A 12,676-nucleotide genomic window follows, 5' to 3' on the forward strand; every position below is an offset into this window, starting at 1 on the left:
AATAGTCCTGAAGAGCAGAGATGGCTCCTGCTGGCCAGGTTCTAACTTGTTTCAGAACCGGTTAAGAGCGTCTGATGAGTGGTCTGTATGCTGGAATCAACATCAGATGTGGGCTGAGTAGCTGAGGTGGGGGCGGGGCTCTGCACAATATGCTCCAGGAATGTTTGTTTAAACAAGAACCAGCATGTTCCCCCCTCTGGTTGCAAAGTCCACATGCTGATGGAATTTAGGGAGAACACACTTGAGATTACATGGTTGAAATCTCCAGCGATAATAAACAGTACTTTTATCTTCTTGTTGAATGTGTTATGTTGTCAAAAGATATGATTAATATGGGCTTCTGTGTCAAAACAATTTAATAGATCATAGAAAATTTTATTTGTAGTGTGGCAGAAGAGGTGAATGATATTTTAAAATTACATATTACAGTCATATTATGTGTAATGGTTGTGTGTGCCAGTTAGCTATCTAGTTTTGTTTATTGCATTAAATTGACTGTGCAGTAAAATATGCTATTCCTTTGTTTTTTAGAGCTGCATCCAGTCTATGAGTTCCAGCAAACATTAAAATCCAACTTGAGAAAGAAGTTTGAAAGAATTAATGAAGGAATCTCACAGCCTGGAATCTCAGCACTTCTGAATGAGATCTACACAGAGCTCTACATCACAGAGGGTTGGAATGGAGATGTTAATAAGGAACATGAGGTGAGACAGATAGAGACAGTATCCAGGAGACCAACAACACAGGAGACACCCATTAACTGTAATGACCTCTTTAAAAACAAGTCTATCAGAACTGTCCTGACTAAAGGAGTTGCTGGAATTGGAAAAACAGTCTCTGTGCAGAAGTTCATTCTGGACTGGACTGAAGGAAAAGAAAATCAGGACATCACCTTCATGTTTCCACTTCCTTTTAGAGAGTTGAATCTGATGAAGCAGGAAAATCTCAGTTTTATGACTCTTCTTCATGACTTTTTCCCAGAAATAAGAAAACTAGAATTAATAAACTGTGACTCCTACAAAGTCCTGTTCATCTTTGATGGTCTGGATGAGTGTCGACTTCCTCTAAATTTCCAGAAGAATAAGAAATTGTGTGATGTGACAGAGTCAGCCTCAGTGGATGTTCTGCTAACGAACCTCATCAAGGGGAATCTGTGTCCTTCTGCTCTCCTCTGGATAACATCTCGACCAGGAACAGCCAATCAGATCCCTCCTGAGTGTGTAGACCAGCTAACAGTGATACAAGGCTTCAGTGATCCTCAGAAAGAGGTGTACTTCAGGAAGAGGATTGGTGATCAGGACCTGGCCAATAAAATCATCAGACACATGAAGTCTTCAAGAAGCCTCTACATCATGTGCCACATCCCAGTCTTCTGCTGGATCTCAGCCACTGTTCTAAAAAGAATGTTGGGTGAAGCAGAGAGTGGAGAGATCCCCAAGACTCTGACTCAAATGTTCACATACTTCCTGATCTTTCAGATCAAACACAAGGACCAAAAGTACCATCAGAAATGTGACCCTGATCCTCAGCAGATCAGAGAGAGCATCCTGGCACTGGGAAAACTGGCTTTCCAGCAGCTGGAGAAAGGAAACCTGATCTTCTATGAGGAAGACCTGAGAGAGTGTGGCATTGATGTCAGTGAAGCATCAGTGTACTCAGGAGTGTGTACCCAGATCTTCAGAGAGGAGTTTGGGCTTCACCTGGGGAAGGTCTTCAGCTTTGTGCATCTGAGTGTTCAGGAGTTTCTGGCTGCTTTATACGCATCTCACCACTTTATCAGCAGAAATGTAACAGAACAACAAACCACTGATCTGTCTGATCTTTTCATCAAGTCAAGCATGTCTGATTTCCTGAAGTGTACAGTGGACAAGGCCTTACAGAGTGAGAATGGACACCTGGACCTGTTCCTCCGCTTCCTTCTGGGTCTCTCACTGGAGTCCAATCAGACTCTCTTACAAGTTTTAATGCCACAGACAGAGAGCAGTCCATGTAACATAGAGGAAACAGTCAAGTACATCAAGAAGAAGATCAGGGAGAATCCATCTCCAGAAAAATCCATCAATCTGTTCCACTGTCTGAATGAACTGAAAGGTCATTATGTAGTTCAGGAAGTAGAAACTTATGTGAGCAGAGAATATTATTGTCGTCTCAGTGGAATCAATCTCTCCTCTGATCAGTGGTCAGCTCTGGTGTTTGTGTTACTGAACTCAGAACAGGAGCTGGATGATTTTAATTTGAGGAAATATGATCCATCAGATGAATGTCTCAAGAGACTGCTGCCAGTGGTGAAAGCCTCCAGAAAAGTAGAGTGAGTATTATTCTTCTTATACATTTGTTTACATTTCTGGCATTTGGCAGACTCCCTTATACAGAGTGATTTACAACTTATCACATTCTATACAACTGAGCCTTGCTCAGGGGTCCAGTTGTGGCAGCTTGAAATGGAATTTGAATTTACAACCTTTTGTGCAGTAGTCCAACGCCTTAACCACTAAGCTACCACATCCCATTTGTTACTGCATGGTATGTTATTTTTTAAAGAACACTGTACTCCACTGTTTTAATTATTTCTCATTACTAGTTACTCTAATGATCTTCAAACATCTGGTACTTTTTCTGCTGATTATTTCACTTTTTATAGTAACACGTTATACTATACTTCGAGGAGTACATGTGAGAGAGAAAAAAAATGCCATCTAAATTACTTAGTTTGGACTAATCATATTTTTAGTTTTCTTTTGATACATTTTGACATATTCAAGTCCACACCAAACAACTGAATCAGAGTCTGTCTAAAATCTTGAGGTCTGTCAAACTGATAGATTTGTAACACACACTAGGCTTGTGTGATACAACAATATGATTGTCACTGTAAGCTACAATATGCAGTGACATTTATCATTTATTATGATATAATACCAGACCTGTTAACCTTTATGCATTGTGCTAAGGAGTCACCTGAAAAGCTGTTTTAAGAGTAAAGAGTGATCACTGTTTTTCACTGTGATTCAGCTGAGTACTGTGTCTGTATTTTAACCAATCTAAAGCTAATACTGCAATAAACTTATTTAAAACTAGAGGACGATAAACATTACACTGAGCAGCCATGTTGTTTTAATGTTACTCTGTACTTGGTGAAGGAACTGGTAGAATACTTGCCCCAAGTTTGTGAGTTGAATTAAGTAATGTGGTATTTTCAGTGGTATTTACCTGTTTTTGATAAGAAATAAAATCAATCAGTGTACAACCCCCAATTCCATTGAAGTTGGGACGTTGTGCAAAATGTAAATAAAAACAGAATACAATGACCTGCAAATCCTTGTTCACCCATATTTAATTGAAAACACCACAAAGACCAGATATGCAATGTTCACATTGATAAACTTGATTGTTTCTTTTTGATGCCTGCAACACGTTCTAAAAGAGCTGGGACAGGGGTATTTTCACCACTGTGTTACATCACCTTTCCTTTTAACAACACTCAATAAGCTTTTGGGAACTGAAGACACTAATTTTTGGAATTCTTTCCCATTCTTGCTTGATGTATGATGCTTGATGTCTTCAGTTGCTCAACAGTCTGTGTTGTATTTTGTGCTTTATAATGGGCCACATATTTTCAATGGGAGACAGATCTGGACCGCCGGCAGGCCAGTCTAGCACCCATACTCTTTTACTATGAAGCCATGCTGTTGTAACACGTGCAGAATGTGGCTTGGCACATCTTGCTGAAATAAACAGGGATGTCCCTGAAAAAGATGTCGCTTGGATGGCAGCAAATTTTGCTTGAAAACCTAGATGTACCTTTTAGCATCAAAGGTGCCTTCACAGATGTACAAGTTACCAATGCCATGGGCACTAACACCCCATACCATCACAGATGTTGGCTTATGAACTTTGCACTGATAGCAATCTGGATGGTCCTTTTCCTCTTTAGCCTGGAGAATGCGACATCCATGATTTCCAAAAAGATGTTGAACATTTTTTATTTGAACACTGTTCCACTTTGCATCAGTCCATCTCAGATGGGCTCAGGCCCAGAGAAGCCAGCGGCATGTCTAGGTATTGTTGATGTATGGCTTCCGCTTTGCATGCTACAGTTTTAACTTGCACTTGTAGATGTTATGAGGAACTGTGTTAACTGACAATGGTTTTCCAAAGTGTTCCTGAGCCCACGTGGTTATGTCCTTTACAGAATGATGTCTGTTTCTAACGCAGTGCCACCTGAGGGATCAAAGGTCACGGCCATCCAGTTTTGGTTTTCGGTCTTGCCGCTTACATGCAGAAATTTCTCCAGATTCTCTGAATCTTCTGATGATATTATGGACTGTTTCTAAACTGTTGGACTATTTGCTCATGCAGTTGTTCACAAAGTGGTGAACTGCTCCCCATCCTTGCTTGTGAATGACACAGCCTTTCGGGGATTCTCCTATCATGATGCTCACCTGTTTCTAATTAACTTGTTCACCTATGGAAAGTTCCAAACACTTCCCCAACTTTCCCAGTCTGTTGTTACCCCTGTCTTTTGGAATGTGTTGCAGGCACCAAATTCAAAACAAGTGGATATTTGCAAGAGACAGTCAAGTTTGTCAGTGTGAACATTGCACATCTTGTCTTTGTGGTATTTTCAGTGTAATATGGGTTAACAATGATTTGCAGGTCACTGTATTCTGTTTTTATTTACGTTTTACACAATTTCAATGGAATTGGGGTTATAAATCTGACCTGGTTATCACCAGACAAGTATATATTAAAAATTTGTTTAATGTGTTTATTGGGTTTGTCACCAAAGTATTGGCCAAATAATTTGAAAATGGCTTTTTCATATTTTGGCCAAACTGTTGAAAGAACCAGGGTTAGGGTTTGATTCCCACTTCTACCCTGTGTGAATGAAATTTGAATTTTCTTCTCTACAAATTCACACATTCAGAGATTGGCATCTCTTAATTATCCATAGTGTGTGGATAAGTTTTTTGAGTGTGTGTGATTGTGCCATTGTGAGTGTGTGTGACATGGTAAAGAGTGTCTTATGGCTGTGTGTGTGTTTGAGATCAGTGTTCTGATATTTCATAATTTTATTCCAGTTTGCATTGGTGTAAAATAACAGAGGAAAGCTGTAGAGTTATGTCCTCAGTTCTCAGTTCAGACTCCTGCAGACTGAGAGAACTGGACCTGAGTGGAAATGAACTGCTGCAGGATTCAGGAGTGAAGCTGCTCTCTGATGGACTGAAGAATCCACACTGTACACTGGAGAAACTGGAGTAAGATCATCACACACACACACACACACATTCACAAATGCCCCCATGTTTCCCTTGCTCTCCTTGATTTAGAATAATGTTAACTGACAAATGTATCATGATAATTTCTCAGACCTTTGTATTAACAGGTATGTGTGAATAGAGGAACAGATTCTTCTAACACAAAACAATAGTTAATTACAATAAAATGAAACATTAAATCTAGGATAATTCTAGTAGTTTTTTTTTACTTAACTACGTTAGGTTACAGTACTTTTGTACTTTAACTCAAGTAAAAATTTAAATCAAGGACTTTTGCTTTTACTAACTAGAGTATCTCTACTTTCACTCAAGTACTTTACACACCACTACAAACACACAGGCACACAAACATTAGACTTTTGATACACATAGAAGTCATGTGTAACAGAAAGCCAAACCAAAAAAAAAATCAATGCAATACAATGTTTCATCATTTCTCTTCCAGTCTGCGTGATTGTAACCTGACAGAGGAAAGCTGTAGATCTCTGTCCTCAGTTCTCAGCTCAAACTCTTCCAGACTGAGAGAACTGAACCTGAGTTATAATGAACTGCTGAAGGATTCAGGAGTGAAGCTGCTCTCTGTTGGACTGAAGAATCCACACTCTACACTGGAGAAACTGGGGTAAGCTCACCATCAGTTTATCATTAAATATTATGTAGTGTGTTTGTGTGTTGATCTGATTTTTATATTTGTACAAATGTTCTACATTTTAGAAACCTATATGTTTGTGAGATCAGAATTTCTAAGGGCTGAGAACCCGAACTGGGAAACAGGTGCAATTTCTCGTGCTCCACCAACTTGTGGGGCAGAGGGCAGAAGGCCTGCAGGAAGGCCCATATGACTGCCTTATAGCAGAATTGTTTCCAAGGTCAGAAATTCCTCAGATGCTTACTCCATTGGCTCAAAGGGGGCTTGGAGAAGCCCCTCCCAGGACCACTGAGAGATTGCAGGAGGGGAGATGTGGTCTGCAGGAAAGCTTCAGCCATCTAGCTCAGCGCAGAAAGCAAGAGACCAGAGAACAGGGACATGACTTGCAGCATTGGCTGCCATGTACACCTAGAGGGTGATAGGCCCCTGTGGCTGCAGGCACTCTAGCACTGTACTAACAGGGCAGTGAACTAGATCCTGACAATGACTATTACACCAGAGGTGAAGCTCAAAATAATCTCCACAACCTCAGTAGGGACTCTGAGTCTAGGAGCTGCACCCCTTCGGGGGCCAGACCAAAGGTTGTAAATCTCAGGGCGGGGTGAGGAGAATCGCCCATGCACCTGAGAGAGGATGCGCCTCCTGACAAGAGTCTCCCAAGGGAAAAGAGAAAGGCATAGGGCACAGTGGGTCACTCCTCAGAGGCGAACATAGCCACTTCCGACCAGCAAAAAATTGCCATTTGCATTCCACCACCTAAAGTTGGAGATGCCATTCCTCAGGCCTCAGCCCCTGCCTCAGCAGGAAGCCTGCTTCCCAATCATATGCTCTGGAGTGTAAATTGCTCTCAGCAAGAGAAATCTGGTCTCTACCTAGGGCCAAATCTGGTGCACCAACGTGATCAGATGGCACAAACACAGACTGCCTGATTGATGAGGATGACCTCCATAGGTAGCCCCTGAGTTTCTGAAGAAAATGTTTCAGCACCAGAAACACAGACCCCTTCTTTAGGCAATCTGTTTGCCATGAGAGACAGGAGCCCTCTTAAATTCCATGAGCAAGATGGCCACCTAGGACCACTCCCCAGTCCGAGAGGGGGGCATCGGTCGAAAGAGTCTTGCAATGATGATGCCCTAAGAGTGGGACCCAAGGTGAGAAACTAAGGTCTATCCATATAAGAAGGGTACAAATCTCGTGATGTGTAACCCTTGTGATCCTAAAAGGGGTGTATGCTGGGGTAAAAACCTCCGCTCCTAAGCCAGAGTTGAAATAGTCTCCTGTGTAGCAGACCCAAAGGAATAGCTTTGGCTGCTACAGTCATGGTCCACTGGCCTAGTAAGATTTTAAAGTCAGACTTTTAGGGCAGAAAGGACGAAATCCCCCCAAGCAGGAGACAGACTTGCCCGCATCATGGCTGAATCCCAAACTATCCCCCAGAAGGTGGTTCTCAGAAACCACACACTTCACTGTGTTGAGGCCTGGGGGCCTTATGTGGGCAAGCACGGCATCTCAATGCCTGGCTGCCACTTCTCTCAACTGAGCCAAAATAAGCCAGTCATCTGGATAATGGGGTGCAATGATGCCAGAGCAGCCTGCATGCACTCTGTGAGGGTAAACAATAAGACTAGGCCTAAAAGGAGAACCTGGCACCGGTACGCTTCACCCTGAAAGCGAACCAGGGGAGTCTCCTGTGCTCTGGCAAGATGCCTATGTGAAGATGGGCACCCTTCAGGATTATCATTGCAAATCAGTCCTCAGACCTGATCTGCATACAGTAACCTTGAGTGCTAACATCTCGGACTTGTATGTTCCAGCACACAACAACTCTGAGCACGTGAGGGACCACGCAGGAGTTGGCAGCTACTGGTTGCTTAAGGAAGAACGGGCCCTTAGGAGACACTAAATGAAAGTCCCTTTTATTTATCTCTGTCAGATTGCCTCTCTGTGGCAACTGAATGCAGTTATGCAATGGGCGATGGCATGGGCCGTTTGCTTTGTGGCACAGAGCGCTAAATCTGTGGCCTGGCAGAGTTCAAACCTCACTGATGAGCCCCTTCCTGCAGATGAGCTCCTTTAGCAGGTGAGCTTGGACTGCAAAACTGCCATTGTGTGCAGCACCTCACAAGGATTGTAGGCCTTCCCTATAAGGTCATTGTGGCCCAACAGGCCCTCAGTAGGAATGCAGACTTTCCCCATGCAGCAAATGAAGGGAAAAAGTGTCTCTTCAATCATAGGGATTGCCACATACCCCTGCTCATCAAGGCCCACAATGGGTGAATAGTCAGCAGTGGCTGAGGAGAACAGTCAGGCAGAATAATAATTATTCCATAACCTCATCACCTCAGCTTTCAAACCTCTAATGAACTCTTATATGTCTAATAAGTGGCAAACAGATTGGGACGAATTCAGTAACAACAGGCTATATGAAATAAACTCCATTATACATAGAGCTTTTTTATTAACTTCAAAGCTAGTCATGGTCAGGTAGTGTATACTAGGTGTGTTAAAGGTCACTCAGGACTTTTTACTGAAAGTTACTTATTTTAATACTGCTAGACAAAGATTTTATTAGGAGATAAACCTTTTCAATATCTTTAAAAATGTTTCATATGAAAGAATTTTTGAATTTTTAGATTTAATTGAATAAGATAAAAAATCTTATTCAGTTAAATTCAATTATATGTTCTAGCTGTTCTACCCAAGTGTATAGGTGAGATGCTTAAAATTCTGATTTCTGACATTTTTTAATGTTTAGCCATATTATTGATTTGTTTGAATTCAGTGTCCTGACATATAAAAATGTCTCTTCCAGGCTGTGTGACTGTAATCTGACAGAGGAAAGCTGTAGAGCTATGTCCTCAGTTCTCAGCTCAAAATCCTCCAGACTGAGAGAACTGAACCTGAGTGTGAATAAACTGCAGGATTCAGGAGTGAAGTTGCTCTCTGATGGACTGAAGAATCCACACTGTACACTGGAGAAACTACGGTTAGTTACTGACTTACTTCAAATGTTTGAAGTCTGTACATAAAATTCTTGTGTAGTTGATGTTTTCAGTGTTGAGTGTGTTAAATGTAAGAAGTCTTTCTTTCTTGCAGGTTGTTTAACTGCAGTATTACTGATGAAGGTTGTGTTGCTCTGGCATCAGCTCTGAGGTCAAACTCCTCCTCACACCTGAGAGAACTGACTCTCTACGGTAATAAAGTAGGAGAATCACAGATGAAGCTACTCAACGACCTAGTGAAGGATCCACACTGTGAACTGGAGACAGTACAGTGAGAAATACCAGAAATGTGAATAAGAATATCATTACACACACACACACGCCAGTGTGTGTCAGATAAAGATAATAATGAGAGATTTGTTTTGTAGTGCTCTTACAGTATTTATTATTTCTAGATTCCCTTGAATATTGTATGCTTTTGCTAAGAGGTATAGAAGCGAGTGCAGGCAGGTTGGAATGGGTGGAGAAAGGTGTCTGTGTGATACAAAAATATCAGCAAGAATCAAGGGGAAGGTGTACAAGACAGTTGTGAGACCAGCCATGCTGTATGGTTTAGAGGCAGTGTCACTGAGGAAGAGACAGGAGTCTGAGCTGGATGTAGCAGTGCTGAAGATGTTGAGGTTATCTTTGGGAGGGACACGGTTGGACAGGATTAGGAAAGAGTACATCAGAGGGAGGCCAAAGTTAGAGAGGCCAGATTAAGATGGTTTGGACATGTCCAGAGGAGGGAGAGTGAGTATATTGGTAGGAGAATGTTGGACATGGAGCTCCAGGCAGGAGGAAAAGAGGAAGGCCAAAGAGGAGGTATATGGATGTAATAAATGAGGAGATGAAGCCAGTGGGTGTAAGTGTTGAGGATGCAGAAGATAGGGATAGGTGGAGAGAGATGATTCACTGTGGAGACCCCTGAAGGGAAAAGCCCAAAGAAGAAGAAGAAAAAGAAGAGGAAGATTGTATGCTTTTGCTCTGATCAGTAGATGGTGTATGAGGGCTGGGGAGAGAGGACAGTGGGTAAGAAATGACATTCATGAAGAGAATATTTTGTAAAAAAAAAAAAAAAACTAATGAGGAAAAAGCAAGAATAAAAACTATAAATTAAGATCTACTTTATTTTTTACTGTGTGTTTACAAGAGGAAGACCGGGGGAATCATTACAAGTATTCATGGTGGATCATAACCAGGTTGTAAGTACTGCTTCAGAATGCCAAAAGAAGAAACAAGAGCAAGAGACAAAAAACAGAGAGCAGGCAAATGATTTAATACTGAATATAAATTCAAACAGGCTGTCCATCAGCTGATCACCAGTTTAAGACCACAGGCCAAGAAAAAACACAACAGAACTAAAAGTGTAAAAAAAAGGACTCAGTAGTGAGTAGCCCCACGGTTCTTGTTGATTGCTTCAAACATTTGTTTTAGCATGCTTGATGCAACTGTTTCCATGAGGCTGGTGGGAACATTGTTCCATGTGACCCTTCACAAAGGGCATCCAAGTTCTGCAACTGACTCAGTTTTTGTAAATGGGATTTAGATCATGGGAACACACAGGATGGTCCAAAAGAGCGTCGTTATTCTCCTGGAAAAAGTCCTTCATCGGGCAGCCATTGGGAACTGCAGCATTGTCCTGTTAAAAAACCCAGTGATTACCGCCCAGTCATGAGGGATGCCCACTGCAACATGTCCACACAGCCAGCCGCCATTTGATGCCCCTGCACAACCTGAAGCTTAATTTTCCCATTTATGGAAAAAGCACCCCAGATCATGATGGAGTCTCCTCCACTGTGCCGTGTAGAAAACCTCTCCAGTGAGATCTCCTTGTCATGCCAGTAGCGTTGGAAGCCATCAGGACCATCCAGGTTAAATTTTTTCTCATCAGAGAATAAAACTTTCTTCCACCTGTCAGTGTCCCATGTTTGGTGCTCCCTTGCAAATTCCAAACAGGCGAGTTTGTGTGTAACGATGCTTGCAGAACCAGAGCACCAGAGGGAGCCATCACCCGAATATTGACATTTGCGAACTCACTTCCTGTCTTACTCGGTATTTAAGCAGCACGCTGCCTATTGTTCCCTGCGAAGTATTGTTCTCTCTAGTGGATTACATACCAAGCCTTGTTTATTGTTCCTGATTGCCTGCTACGTGTATGATCTTTGCCTGTTACTGTTTTCTACGAGTCTCGGTTTTGCGGTTTTGGTTTCTGTTCGCTAGTTCTTGATTTTCCGGTTTTTGACCCTTTCGCTTAGCCATATCGATTCCGATTCTTGCCTGCCGTTTTGTGAATAAAGATCTGCATATGGATTCTACCACGCCTGCCTCGAGCGCGTCCTTACATTGTGGCGTGGGAGGAGACGTGGCTTTTGAAGGCCATCAGTAAGGGCCTTAATTTGGGTCAACAATTGGCCTGGGACTTGACGGACAGTCTGTCAGAGCCTACTGCTCAGTGCATGTGAATTTTTTTTGGGTCTAGCACTTGACTTTTTTTGTCCCATAACTCTTAGGATCTTTTTAGAAATTTAAAATGACTGTCTTACTGCATCCAACCTCAGCAGCGATGGCGTGTTGAGAGAGGCCTTGCTTATACACCTCAACAGTCCTGCCACATTAAATAATAGAAAGCCTTTTTGATTTTGCCACCAGGAGGTCATGTGACTGACTGAAGGACAAAGACATGAAACCCATTTTTTGCACAGATTTTAACTTTTTATGGCTATGGTCTTAAACTTTTGATCAGCTGATGGACAGCCTGTTTGAGTTTAAATTCAGTTTTCAATAAATTGCCTGCTCTCTATTTTTTGGCTCTTGTTTCTTGTTTTGGCATTTTGAAGCAGTACTTACAGCCTGGTTACGATCCACTAGTCTTAAGATGTTCAGGAGTGTGTGTGTGTGTGTGTGTGTGTGTGTATATGTGTATATGTGTATATATATATATATATATATATACACACACACACACACACACTGGTGTCCTTCCTGAATTAATCCACCTCTATACCATCATTATGATGCCACGGCAATAGATAATAATCAACCGTTAAATAGCAAAGTAAAAAAGAAATTGTTCTACAGTATTTCACACTTCACAAGGAATAGTCCATTTTATTACAGTCCGTCTTGAAGATGTATTTGTAAGGATGTCCGTGACCAAATCGATTTCTTCTCCTCTGTCAGCCATTGTGAGTTAAAATATATATATATTTTATTTAGTTTGTGCGGATTGCTGCCTCTGACTACGCCAATTATCCAATTAAAGGACGGGAAATTGCTGATGTAATCGTACGCCTGCTAAATGGCCCCAGTGACACCAACTCGAAATCTGATTGGTTAATGGAACAGTTTCATTGCCCCTTATTTTAAGCTCCGGGCGCCTGCACTATTGATTCTGAAGGCCTTAAGGCAGATTTCTTTTACCCTGGTGACACATGATGTCATCCACTGTCTGAAATATGATTGGATAAATACTCTTATCATAAATATACACTCCTTGAAGCAGCGCAACCGAGAGAAAAGCTATGAAATGTAGAGAATAGACTACTGGGAATAATTTAATACACATTCATGGAAAATATATTAAAAATATTAACATGCAAGTCAGTGATTCAGATCACTGCTGTTTAGGCCAGCAGAGAAGGACTTACTGGTCCTGACGGCCCACCACTGATATATATATATATATATATACACATACACAAAAAATTTTATACAATTTTATTGTTCAATTTACATTCTTTTCTGTACATTTCATTTACAATGTG

The 12,676-nt window shown here is 41.6% G+C and overlaps 1 pseudogene; it reads left to right on the plus strand.

The window, feature by feature from the left end:
• Positions 1 to 12,676, plus strand: part of LOC131345737 (NACHT, LRR and PYD domains-containing protein 3-like) — a 566,556-nt pseudogene that overhangs the window by 32,714 nt on the left and 521,166 nt on the right.

The sequence above is a fragment of the Hemibagrus wyckioides genome, linkage group LG25 (assembly GCF_019097595.1).
Source record: "Hemibagrus wyckioides isolate EC202008001 linkage group LG25, SWU_Hwy_1.0, whole genome shotgun sequence".
NCBI classification, from domain to species: Eukaryota; Metazoa; Chordata; class Actinopteri; order Siluriformes; family Bagridae; genus Hemibagrus; species Hemibagrus wyckioides.